Below are 14,349 nucleotides of genomic sequence, written 5' to 3' on the forward strand. Positions count from 1 at the left end.
AGCGACTTACAAATGAGGAACATTACATGCAAACATGAGCTAGCCGGACGTACTTGACTGTTGCGCCACGTCTCGCGCAGGAGCGTTATGCTTTTCGACACTATGTCAAGTTAAAAACACGTCTCGAGACACCTGGCATGTCTAACTTTCTTAAAAAGGTGCACTCAGTAATTTTTTTTGCTTGTCATTTTGGACTTATACTGACACCTAGTGGTGCGGATGCAGCATCATTCAAACGGAGTAGGTTTTAGTTACCGTGCCATTGTAGAAATTCATTATTCACAGTCAACCATGATTAGTTTTATCCATGAGTGAAAATATCACATAACAGGGTGGTTACTGAGATTAAGCGAGTAGTAAACGGCTGGTCATGTGATATCAACATGGCAGCCCCCATGAGGGGACCCCTCCCCCATGTAGAATAAAACACCTTTTATAAGGTTACTCATATGATTGGAGTCTTCATCTCATGTGAGTGGACATGATTTTATACATATGTTTGAAAATTACTATTTATTTCTTAAAGAGCTCAACTTTTTTAATGAGGAATCTACTGAATGCACCTTTAATGCAAGGACGTGTTTGGTGTGAACAGCCCCTAAGAAGCTTAATTTATTTCTTTCTTTATTGACTTGTTTTAAAAGACAGTGGAGGCAAATGGCAACTTACCGCACTTTCAATTTAGTAACAGTAACTATAACTAATAATTAGGGTATTTTGGCAAGAACTTTGGTGGAAATTTTTTGTAAAAGTATGTATGAGTGGTGTTTATAAATTCATAAGAATTAATAGACCCTAATAGAGCTATACCATGGTAATAACAAAATTGATACTATCACTGTATGATGGTAATAACACTTTGAAGCACCATTTAGCCTACATTTATTAATTTAGCAGGTATTTTAATTTTTTATTCAAAGCGACTTTCAAATAAGGATAATGCAAACAGAAGCGATTAAAACACTTAAGCACCATGGTATAAGAATATCAAACAGTACCAGGGTATGTATCAAATTACTGACTTTATTTCTAATATTATAACTGAATCATGCTACCATCCACAGCAGTTTTCATGATTTTTTTTTTTTTTTTTAATAATCAGTGTTTCTCCTGTTGACTGCAGTGCTGTATATGAGGTCCTGGGGGCGCTGTTGCTCTCACTCAGATTTTCACTGCGTCTAAAACATAATTTTCTGGGAAACTCAAGGATCTGAAAAAGCTGTTTAAACACAATAGCTCTGAGCAGCATAAACAAACGGCCTCCTATGACATAACAGCTGTCTGTTTAAATTCACAGGGGTCAGCGCACATTGCACACATCCATAACTGCATTCTGTAAATGGGCGGCCTAGGGTTTTTCAGCTCCTCTCTGTGTGATTAATCAGATTAAAGCTGCGTTCAGGAGATTTTCCAGACAGACGTGTGCCTGGATCGATGGCCTTATTCCAACAGGGCTGCATTAATAGATGAGTTATGAGAGATTTCTGCAGATGCCGCAACTATGTAGAGACAGGACGGGAGTCACTTAACACCTGAGTGTGTGTAAGTGTCACATTTAACAAGCCTCAAGTACTCAAAGTGAACTTCCAGTTGTAAGATGGTGAAAACTCTATTATCTAAGTAAGAGGAAGAGAGAGAGAGAGATGGCAGTGTGATGTGTGCACTAGGGTGTGCCTCAGTCCGCTCCATATTTTAGTAATAAGTGTGCTTCCCAGAGAGTCAGCCATTTTTAGGTCAAAATTGTTGCAACGAAACATTCAAGGCGCTTGTTAGTGCTTGAATTCATGTTACCAATAGACTTATTAATGCCTAAGTGAAATAGGGAGTGGAAAGAGAGTGGCCTCAGTTTTTTAAGACTCTTTGTGACTGGGGAAAATAAGTCAGACAATAATAGAGCCCTCAGCAGGGATAAAACAAACATCGGAATGACATCTTCCAAATCACATGATTTATTTCACAGTTAATGTTGGAACAGCATGACAAATCTGATTCGTTCATAAGGCGTATAAATTTGTGACGAGGGCAGACACATATTAGGCCTAATCTGACATATGAGCGACACTTGATATGATCTACAAGTCCAGTGTGACACAAAACTCTAAAACAGAATGGCTTTCAGTTTTAGAATAATCTGTCAGTTGCTCTCTTTCTGTCCCTGCTTCTTCTCTTTCCAAGACTAGAAAGGTCAAAGAGATAAACAAACCAGCGCAACACTAACCATTACAGAAACAAAAGGCTTCTACTGGCAGTATAGTCTTGCATAGCCAGATTTGGGACTGTTGCCCATATAGTTCTGACCTGGTCTCGCATAGCCAGACTTGTGACTAACAAAATAAAAGTATGATCCACTTTGCAGCTTATTTTGGCCAAGAACTGCCCACTTAGACAGGAAGAGACCATCTGACCGACATGTATAGCGAACAACCGAAGTTTGTTTGGTTTTTATGTGCCGTTTAGGGGCAATTTATTTGAAATAGTTTATAGTAAAATACTCCAACTAGATAGGTAATGTTTGTCAAAATTATTAGTATTATTCTTTTCTTTTTTTAGTTTGATGTTATACAGACATTAAGACAAAGAGCTAACTAGTTAGCTAGCTAGTCAGACAGACTGGCTGTTTCTCAATATGCGTTCTTTTGTGTTCTTACGTTCTTGTGGACTCGTTCAACATCATCATCCACTGCCGAAGTTAAATTCCAATACTCAAGAACGCAAGTACAGCGAATGCATAAAAATACCCAAACGTGTTCTGGATCAGGCTGAATATCGAGGATGCATCAGATGGTGACTTGTGGGCAAGAACCCATTTGAAGTCCCAGAAGTCATAGCAGTAAGGTGGCAAACGAAGGACAATCATCATTGTGTTTTTCCTCAAGAGATTCCTGCTAAGCTTGTGAAAGTCTGACAGCTCATGAAAGTTGTCATACTCTGTCAACATTTGTTGTTTTGTTGTGCATGATTTTAATAAACACATGAAGGAAATGAGTGTTAACAGATGTTATTCTTTTAACATATCACCTGCAAAACCTCACTGGTATGATGATAATGCAGTCACTGGTGTGTGATAATGCCAGTAGTACTCTCACCGACTTCAGTTGCGCAACAGGGAAATCGCAGCACATCTCAAAGCTCGCAATAGATGCGTTCTATGTCCACCTGTCCTTCTGAGTTCATTCTTCCAAGATAGCTTGGCAAGACTGGTCTTCATAAGAACACAGTCCGTTTTCTGCATTCTTAGCATTGAGAAATACCCACTGTCACTTAGATAGTCAGATAAACCATGAGATAGATAGATAGAGTGACAGAGAGAGAGAGAGAGAGAGAGAGAGAGAGAGAGAAACTTAAAGCAGATCAAAGGCCTTTTGTGTGTTTGTTTACATTAGAAATTTTGACAGTTGAAGTTTGAATTAACGAGCATTCCATTGGACCATTTAAACATTCCATCAATGTAAGTTTATTTACCTTTTTCAGCCCCGCCCCTTTTTAGCATGGCTCTTCCGGATTTTGTCGTCTAACTTTCTGTTTGTATTGAAGCTACTGAGAAGAGTCAGTCAAAATTGAAAACATGTGAGAGCAAAGAAAGGAAGGTGTCTACACCACCCCTTTACTATTTGAAAATCGTTTGGCTGACACCCACAGAGGTAAATTGGACCTGGCAGATCATATGGACAGCTATAGCACACTGCATATTTTCATGATACAGTATAAGCGTTTAATTTTTGTACGTGTTAGGTTTCAACTTTTTTTTTTGTTGTTATTAAAATTTTTTATTGATTCCAACAAAGACAAGAATAAATTTAACCACAGAATTATCCTTTCAGAATCAACTTATAACCCTTTATACCCCCCCCCCAACCGATGCACAAATACAAAATAACATCATACACACATATAAACAGACACACACACATACATAAGTACATAAAAAAGACAAAATTCAACAAATAGAAAAAAGGACACACCATTGCCCCTCGCTAGGACCCTTCCAAATGAGACAAATAACTGCCCCATTTCCTGCAATAAATTGCCAGATTACCCAGCCATCTGAAGTCATCTCCTCAAAAGCTGCCACTTTACCCAACTCAGTGCACCACTCACGAAATGAGGGCGCATCAATTGACTTCCATCCCCTTAGGATTAACTGTCTGCCAATCATCATGCTGTTTAGGACCCAGCTTTTTATGTATTTATCTCCAATATTCAGGACCCCCCCCATCACCCAAAATACACAGTCTGGGGCAAAATGAAAACTGAGTGTCCACTACGTCACACACAAAGCTCTAGAACCTCAACCAAAATTCCTGTATCTTAACACAACCCCAAAAAACATGGGTTGTGTCCCCGTTGTCTGACTGGCATTGCAAGCAGGTGGGTGTGTCTTTAAGACCAAGCCCATACAATCTAGAGGGGGTCCAATAGAATCAATGCAAAATCTTAAATTGCATCTCTAGACGTAGATTTGACATGTTTTAGAATCCTAGCCCACACTCCCTCCAATACCAAGTTTAAATCTTTCTCCCATAATCTCTTGAGAGAAGTTGAAGCCCTGTCCCCCAGACTCTGAACTAACAGGGAGTAATACACTGATGCCTCATGAACGTTTCTAAAAGCAGTAATCATCACTTCCAGAGTATCCCTTTATGCCGCTTTAGGGGGGTGTATGCTACCCCCAAAAATAGTACAGAGCAGGTGGCGCAGCTGTAAATACCTAAAGATCTGAGATCTGGGAATCCTAAAACCATATTTGAACCATATTTTCAAAAGATCTCAACACTCCACTCTCATATAGGTCACAGAGTGTATTAACCTCCCTCACAATCCACTCTGACCAGCAGAAAGGGGACTTATTAATACGCAGTTTTGGGTTCCGCTATATGCTTGATGCAACATTTAAATAAATGTCAGAATTAAACTCTCTGGACACTTTTGTCCATACCGAGTGCAAATGCGAGATAACGGGGTGTAACATACTTCTTGGGTTAGTTTGATAGAAAGGCTTTGCAATGGCAAAATAGGGGCAAGAACTTCCTGTTCAATACAATACCAGGGAGGGGCTCTCTCAGGTGGAAGTGACCAATGAGCTAAATGTATAATAATAAAACAAAATCTTGGGTAGGCCTAGCCCACTTTCGTCAGTCGGCCTATATAACTTAATAAAATATAATCTGGGATGCTTACCATTCCAAATGAAGGACTTCGCTATGCTATCAAATTGCTTGAAATAAGAAAGGGGGACATCTATAGGGAGAGATTGTAGCAGGTAGTTGAATTTTGGAATACAATTCATTTTAATAACATTAACCTTCCCAATCATCAGTGGCGAATTCTCAGGGCCAGAAAAGCCTTCTCTGCTGGCCTAACATGCCAAATAAATATTTTTCATCCTTTCATTCTCAATCACCTTTTTGCCTATGTATTTTTAATCGCTTTCCACGCTTAATTAATCTACAAACAAATAGAGAAAAACTAAAAGTTTATCCAGTCAGAATTTATTCCTTAATGCTTACAAGCAAAGTGTGACAACTGTTTCACAAATCGCATGCCCGAAGCAGCGGGTGAGTTTGAGCTCCACAGAATCCCTCAACAGTGCAAATGAATGCCCATCTAAAGTCAGATTGTCAGATTCATCAGCCAATCTGATTGATATATTTGTTCTTGGTGGGTGTGGTCTTTAGGATATGTCCCAGTCGAGGCCCTCTAGCTGGCCTTGAGTGACGCAATCACGCTTTAAGTGATGTACGTAATTTGAAAGCGAAGAGCATGAGACCTTGCTCAAGAGTTGGCTGTCACTGCCACATCACCACTGAGAGATCAGAAAGAAAGAGATTCTTATGGATTTAAAAACAGGAGATGTTCTGCATGACCGTGTGACTGCTTAATTTATTAAACAGGAAAGGAGGACTGATTTTCACTTCAAGTAAATTGGTAAGTGCTTTTTGCATTGTTATAGCAACATCAGGAGTTTTGTAAGTGTAAATTAGGCTGCTTGGGCATTTAGTGTCAGATCAAGTTTTGAAAAGTAGTGCTGCGTTCCATTCAACTCAGAAAGTGGGATTTTGCAACATCCTACTAGGAAAAGTGCAATGGAATGCATCTTGAAGTCAAAATTACAATTTGTAGGCTCGTGCAGAAATCCTCAACTCCGATTTCGCCGAGATGCAGGGGCATGATGTCACACAAACATGTGGACACTCAGGGAGATATACAAAGTAAGTGATAAACATTCATTTTATTAAGTAATATTAATAAATGAGTTTGTTTCCACATTACCTGATATTAAAGCTTGTTTAACAAATGCCTGCAGAAACAGATATATAAAACATTATAATCTCTTTTGATAATCGTACACCTGAAGCACAGATGCTAGCACTGCAGCATTATTTATCAGTTGGGCTGCTAGGAGGCATCTCTAATGAGAGTCAAACCCCTGCTAAGCTAACGGGAGCATTGCAGTTCCGAATATCGGGGAATGGAATACATTTATGGTCGGAGATATCAAGTAGGAATATCCCACATCCAACTTGAATGGAACGCAGCATAACCTTGTACCGTGACGAAACTAAATTTATTGCAAGCAACATTTAAATCGCAAATATTATTAGATACATTTTTCAGGTATTATAGACCTCCTTGGTAGATTCATATGAAAAATTATGATTTTTGAATGTCTGTTTGGGAGACAGTTTCACAAAACAGTCATGCTGCAGTTAAAATTAGGCTTGCTTGAGCATTAAGTGTCGTTTCAAGTTCTGGCTTTCGTGCGTGGACGTGTTTTTAAAATGTCAATTGGTATTACTAGTTAGCTGCGACATAATGTATGATGCCCAAAGGCATAGGGTGTCTTATTCATTGTGAAACTGTGTTTTCTTAATGGCATGAATCACACTGAAGGCCTAGACTTTAAATGCACGGCTCGCCACTGCCTATCATAAATAAATGTAATGAAACCCACCTGGCCACATCGCTCAAAAACCTTTTTATTAAAGGGTCAAAATTAACTCTAAAAAAATCACACAAATTTGCTGGGAATAAAATGCCCAAATACTTAATGCCCTGTTTGGGCCACTGGAAGGTGCCCGGCTGAAAAGCCGTTACTGGGCAGCAGTACACTGTCTGAGACAAAGCTTCGGATTTAAACCAGTTGACTCTGTATCCTGAGAATTTTGAAAAGGAATTAATAATTTTGTGGAGGCAAGGCATAGATCTAGTGGGGTCGGAGACGAATAATAAAATATCATCCACGTAAAGCAAAAGCATATGCGCCAAACCTCCCACCACCACCCCTGGAAAATCATCTTCCTTTATTATCGTGGCTGCTAATGGTTCCAGGGAAAGACAGAACAATAATGGGGCAAGAGGGCAACCCTGTCGGGTGCCCCTATCCAGAGTAAAATAATCTGAAATTAATCCATTTGTTTGTACCACTGCAAATGGGTGTCTATAAAGTAACTTAATCCATCCAATAAAATTATTCCTGAACCCATATATTTCCAAAATCTTAAAAAGATAATTCCATTCTACCATATCAAATGCCTTTTCGGCGTCAAGTAAGATGGCAGCGACTTGAGTCTGATCAACATGTGAGATGTCATAACTTTACTTAATCGGTTGGCCAAAATTTTTGACAATGTTTTTACATCTAGCTGGATCAGGGAAATTGGACGGTAACTCTAACCCTCACTTGGATTCTTTTTAAGAATCAGACTGATCCGGGCTTGTGCCATGGTTGGCGGAAGCTTTCCATTCTTTAATGATTCCGTATAAACTTCTAACAAAAGTGGAGCCAGTTCTGTAGCATAAGATCTAAAAAATTCAGCGGCAAAACCATCTAGCCCCGGAGCCTTGCCTGTAGGTAAGGCCTTAATTACCTCATCAAGCTCCTCCAAGGCTATCTCAGAATCAAGATAATTTTTTTGCTCAGTCATCAGTTTAGGGAGTTCTAATGGTTCCACAAAGTTTCTAATATCTTCATCAGTAGACGAAGACGTGGAACTATAAAGATCAAGATAGAATTCTTTAAAAGCATTATTAATATCAATGGCCGAGGTAAATATTTTACCACCAGCAGATTTCACTGAGGGAATGGTAGATAAAGACTCTCTCTGCTTTATATATCTAGCCAAAAGCTTCCCTGCTTTGTCCCCCGACTCAAAGTATGACAGTATTGCCCTGAATAACCAAAACTCCACCTTCTGCGACAAAATAGTATTACATCTGTATTTCAATCGGGTCAATTCTCTGAGGCCATCAGAGACCAGTTGGTCTCCATATAAACATTGATTTCAGCCTTTAACATTTGTTGGAATTCAGGATTTTGCAAAAGGGATACATTAAAGAGCCAACTATATGATTTCTTTTTCTCCATATGTGGCAGCACCTCTAAACTTACCGGTTCGTGATCTGAGACTAAGATGTTTCCAATTGAGCAATCAACAACAGATGAAATGGGGGGCTTAGATATCAAAAAGAAATCTATTCTAAAATACAGTAAATCTTATGGACTGATGAAAAAAAAATGTATAGTCCCCACCAGATGGGTTCAAAAGTCTCTAAATATCTGTAAGACCAAGATCTATAAAAAAACCCTGATCATCAATATTATGTGCATAAATATTAGCCAAAATCAACCTTTGCCTTTGCCTAAATTATCTTTAATCTGTTTGAGACATTTGAATTGTAGATGTTTACTTATCAATGTAATGACTCCCCTGCTCTTACTTGAGCCAGCACTAAAGAAAACATATCCACCCCATATCTTCCCAAAATTTTCAGCTTCCTGCGGGGAAAGATGCGTTTCTTGATGAAACACTATATCATATTTCTTACATTTAAGAAAAGAAATAACCTTCCTTCTTTTTATGGGGTGCCCCAACCCATTCACATGAAACGTGGAGAGAGACAATCCACTCATATTAGCATTTGACATTTTGACATATTAGAAAAAATAGATTGTGTATCAAAAATAAAATTATAAAGACCACTTTCCCCATTAGTGCAACAAACAACCCCCGAACCTCCCCCGGAACAAAATAAAAAAACAGAAAAACGAAAAATGTGCGCATTAACCCTGTGCCCGACAGTGCCAACCAGCGTCCATCCATCTAAACTCAAACAGTCCATGCATGCCTACGAGTGCCCCTGCGACAACTTTGCCATTGGATTGCTCAAGTCCTGTGTTTCTATACAAAAATGTGTAAAACAGAATTACACAACAGAAGATAATCTAGAAAACAAACTCCAGCCCATAAGCGGAATAAACACACACACACACACACACACACACACACACACACACACACACACAAAAACGTGTAGATTCATCCACTTCATTGTCTCGAAGGTGTGTTCCTCCACAAACAAACTCCAGCCGCTAGCAGAACCAGCACAAAAAAAAGACAAAACGGGCCATTCAGTTCTTCGGGCAGTCAAACTCACTCCAATGTCCTGCAAGAAATATTTCACAAAACCAACTCCAGCCCACAGGAGGCATAAGCATCCAAAATGAGCAGATTCATCCACAAGCTGTCCTGAAGAAAAGATTCTACACAAAACAAACTCCAGCCACCAGGCAGAACCAGCACAAAAAGAAATGAAAAATGCACCCAGTTTCCTTGGACAGTCAAGTGAATGTTCAGTGAGACAGGTCCACTAGGCGGCAACATGAAAATCACCAAATGGCTTACTCTCTCCAATGTCTTTATGTAGGATAATGCTTTCTGTAGGCATGTAAATTCTCTTTGGCCATCCTTAGTATCTATTCTCAGTTTGGCCGGAAACATCAGAGCAAAAGCGATCTTCCGTTGATGGAAGAGATTCTTGTCTTCCTTGAATCGATCACGTTTCACTCCTGTCGAATTCGCAAAGTCTGGGAACAAGAAAATGTTATGGTTCTTCCAAGAAAGCCTTCCTTTACTCCTCGCCTCGCGTAACACAAGATCTTTATCGGATGATCTCAGAAAATTGGCCAGAATTTATTGGGGCCTGTCTCCCTCCACGGATCTGTGAGCCGGGACCCTGTGAGCTTGCTCGATTTCCAGCTTTATGGCCTGTTATGTCGAGCAGACTCGGGAAGATCTCGTCTAGGAATTTCACCATATCTCGGCCTTCCTCATGCTCAGGAATTCCAACAATTCAGACGTTGTTTCGTCGATTACGATTCTATAATAATTAATAATAATTGTCTTTATTTATCACACATTTGCACATATACAGTGAAATTCTTCTTTTTCACATATCCCAGCTAGGCTGGGGTCAGAGTGCAGGGTCAGCCATGATACAGCGCCCCTGGAGCAGATAGGGTCAAGGGCCTTGCTCAAGGGCCCAACAGTGGCATCTTGGTGGTGCTGGGGCTTGAACCCCTGACCTTCTGATCAGTAACCCAGAGCCTTAACCGCTGAGCTACCACTGCCCCAAATCCTCCAGTTTTTCCCAAACGCGTTCTAAATTTACTTTGGTCGCTAGCGGATTAGCAGATAATTCCCTCTCCGATGACTCCAGATAATCGATCTGTTTCTCGACATCCGACAATCTTGTAACCAACTCAGAGAATTTCGTCTCCATGGAAGTGATCGATCGACGTATCACAGCAAGATCCTCCAAGTCTGCAACGACCTTCGTCAGCATTGCCAACACATTCATCAATTCATGCCGGAGTCCGGGGCTTTCGGCCGGTTTCTCAGGGGAAACAGCTTGAGAACGTAAGTGTCTTTTAATATCTCCAGAGCCCGAGGATTTTGAATTTTTTTACATATTGTCTTCCTAGAACAGTTAAGAATCGGTGTATCGAATCTCAACGGTTTATGACACAAATAGTAATAAAACTATCAAAGTGTGCAGAGCTTGTTGTTCACATGTCCGCTCTTCACATGGCGTTACGTGACTAATCAGGTTTCAACTTGTTAATAATTTGTGTTAAAATTTCAAACAGTGACAGCTTGTATATATTTAATGTTTAAGTTCATGACATTAAACGAAATTACATTTGTTCTTTTTTAAATTAATTTGTCACCTAGCATTTTTAAAACGCTTAAATTGATTAAAATAGTTGAAAATGGAATATAAAATAAAACATATACTTTAACATGTATATGTATATGTGTGTGTGTGTGTGTGTGTGTGTGTGTGTGTGTGTATGTGTGTGTGAATATAGTGGCACCCCTTCCCTTATTCCTGTTTAACACTCAAAAAATCTTCCTCACCTTAACTATAACGTGATGGGTGAATGACAAGAGAAGATGGCTAGAGGTGTTACAAATATATTTTCAACGACTTTCTGTTGACTCTTGGAGTTCCATGAGCAAAGAGGCATATCATTACATCCACAGTGTGAAGGTAGAATCTTGTGGATTGATGTATGAAGTATTCTTGTTTTAAAATCTCCTCTCTCTCTCTCTCTCTCTCTCTCTCTCTCTCTCTTTCTCTCTCTGTGTGTATGTATTTTTCATATAGCCTACACAATGTATTTTCAGTTACAGGTATGTCTTTTTTGTGGTTTGATAGCTTGAATGAAACCTGTTCAATGCTACATATAGATAAACTGCATAATAAACGTTGGCATTAGTTTGCGCAGTTACACCACCTGCACTGCATCGAAGACCGCGACGCGGTGTGGCGCTTCTCGTCTGGTGTGTGACCACCTTAAGTCTGATCAGTTAGATAAGACATAACACACTATTCCAAAACAGTCTAAAGGTCTGTGCTGTTTGGTGAATGTAGCTTGTAGGCATGTAATGATACACAAATTTAACGATACGATCTGATATGATGCAAAGTCTCACGATACAATACGATTAAAAAAAAATCAGCGCCCACAAATGTTTCACTCAAACTTATTCAAGGATTCAACAAAAACCTGTGTCAGAAATGACACAACAGTGTCTGACATTGGCAACAAAAAGTAGAGCTCTACAATAAAGTAACTTAATCAACAGCACTGCATTTATTTTTTTGATTGTAATGACAAAAACACATGAGTTTGTCTGCACTCAAGTCATTAATATTTGTATAGCTTTTTTCACAATACACATCGTTTTAAAGCAGCTTTATAGAAAATCATGCCTTAAAGTCTTAAAGCTCCTAGAGAGCAAGCTAAAGTGACTGTAGCAAGGAAAAAACTTCTTTCGATGATATTTAATGGTGAAGAAAAAAAAAAACTTGAGAGGAACCTGACCTCTGGTTTTACGATATATGTGCATAATCCAATATTATTTAGCGGCTTGAGCAAAAACTGATCAGCACACGTAATTTTTTTGCCCTCTTTCCCCGGTTTCACTTTGTATGTAAACTTTACCAGGGTTATTACCAGCTTATAACATGTGCGCAAGTGTTGTACTCATACCTGTTTACATTTTGACGTCAAAACCAGAGAATAATAAGTCTCATTTAATTGCGGGTTTCTTACGTTGTCAGATTTTTGAATAAGCTTGTTTTTGTTACTTATGAGCGTCTTGTTCAGTGTCATACTCTGTGTCGTCTGGGAGAGCTACAACTTTGTTGCAGCTGTGTTTCTTTATTTCAAATCCACGATTTCTGCGGTGTTGTCGGTGTAAATAAAATGGTGGACATGACACCGTTGTTTGGCAAATTCTACAAGCTGTAACGCTACAAGTTTGCCATCTATCTTCTCACCTATGTACGGTAAGTGTTTGCTCTGATGTCCTGTGAGCACTCAGCACCGCCTCTCCGGGAAAGAGACTGTTTCACTGCTCTCAATGCTGTGCTGCTTGTTTATTGTTCAGTACATATGGTATTGAATCGTGTGCGTCAAATCACACGATACAATACGCTACAATATTTTTTTACACCCCTAGTAGTTTGAAAGCTCTAGGAGGAGTTACATTCTCATTTAGGGATTTCTCAAATTTTGGTCTTCATTTAGGGATTTTGAAAAAAACCTAAGGTAACACTTTATTTTGATGGTCCCAAATAGATATTTAACTGACTATAAGTGACTTATCAACTGGCTTGCTATAGCTAGTAAACATTGTTTCAACAAACATTCAGTAGACTTTCAGTAGCCTGTATATAGATCCCTATTAATGACCTACTTACATTATTGTTGAGAACATCAGTTCATTAAAAGGTCATTAATAAAGATCTATATACAGGCTACTGAAAGTCTACTGAATGTTTGTTGAAAGACTGTTTTACTAGCTATAGCAAGTCAGTCGATAAGCTGTTATTTTGCTGCTGTTATACAGGCTATTGAAAGTCTAATGAATGTTTGTTGAAACACTAAGCCAACATAATAATAGACTCTTGAAATAATAGTGTCGAAAAACTCAACACGTACAGAAAACACAGAAAAACAGCAGAATTTATGCACTTTTCCAACATTGGGCCGCATGATTCTGCGCATAATGAGTAAGGGTTCCAGTGGCGTTTCAACTTAAGCATGGTTCAGTATGGTACAATTACAACCCCTAGTATATGACGTAGTAAGTAGAGGTCTTTTACCTGACCCGAGCTCAATGGGACCTGACAAACCGCAGGCATGTACTGGTATATATAACACTTACAGCTGAAAAGAACTGAGCGAATCACAGTTTCCCATTGTTTAGTGAAATCTCCACAGCTCCCGTGGTCTACGTAAAGGGATAGTGACGTGTCAAGTGGATGTGACTTCAGAAACTCGCCGGATGTAGCCGGTCATCCGGTATTTCTCGTCTACAGTTTTACGAATACTGATGATTCAGACATACAACTCCATTGATATACTGCATAGAAGCAGCCAATCAGATTGGAACTAATCACGAAAATGAGGGGAAGAGAGGAGAGAGGGAAATGACTTGGCTTACTTTAGCTGGGCTCATGCACATGACACCATGTTGAGATATTTCTCTGTGTTGTACTTATGACATTTCCAAGCCCCAGGCTGTAGTGCAGAAACAGCAATAGGTACTTTAAAAGATGTTTAAAAACCAGTGTCTGCACAGAAATCATCTAAAAGGGAGCAAACAAAATCTCATTCTCTCCTTGTTGTTCTCTTCTATGCTCCGTATTCTCTTGCCTTGTTGGTAGTAATCATATCTACCCAGATCACACGCACACACAGAGTAAAGGACAGTCAGGATTACCTGCATCTAATTTTATGATCACAGATTGAGGGTTTGAGAAAACAGGAACCTGGTCACATGGGTTAGCAGCACAGAATGAACAACCCCTGATCCAGTTTTGGATTGACCTATTTTTCCCTGACTCTGAGAGCACCATTGAAGCGAGAGAGCGTAAATAAATGGAGATTTTCCATCCAGATAATGCCCTCCATATCCTGCTTCAGTGGCGGACTGGCCATTGGGAGAACCGGGACTTTTCCCTGTGGGCCGCCGCGTTATGCAGAATGCGCCACAA

At 39.5% G+C, this 14,349-nt stretch overlaps 1 protein-coding gene across 1 annotated transcript in view; it reads right to left on the reverse strand.

Annotated features, from left to right (window-relative positions):
• Positions 1-14,349, reverse strand: part of LOC127437375 (leucine-rich repeat and immunoglobulin-like domain-containing nogo receptor-interacting protein 1) — a 105,704-nt gene that overhangs the window by 32,799 nt on the left and 58,556 nt on the right. The gene's annotated exons all lie outside the window — the stretch shown is intronic.

Source organism: Myxocyprinus asiaticus, chromosome 48 (genome assembly GCF_019703515.2).
Source record: "Myxocyprinus asiaticus isolate MX2 ecotype Aquarium Trade chromosome 48, UBuf_Myxa_2, whole genome shotgun sequence".
Classification (NCBI taxonomy): Eukaryota; Metazoa; Chordata; class Actinopteri; order Cypriniformes; family Catostomidae; genus Myxocyprinus; species Myxocyprinus asiaticus.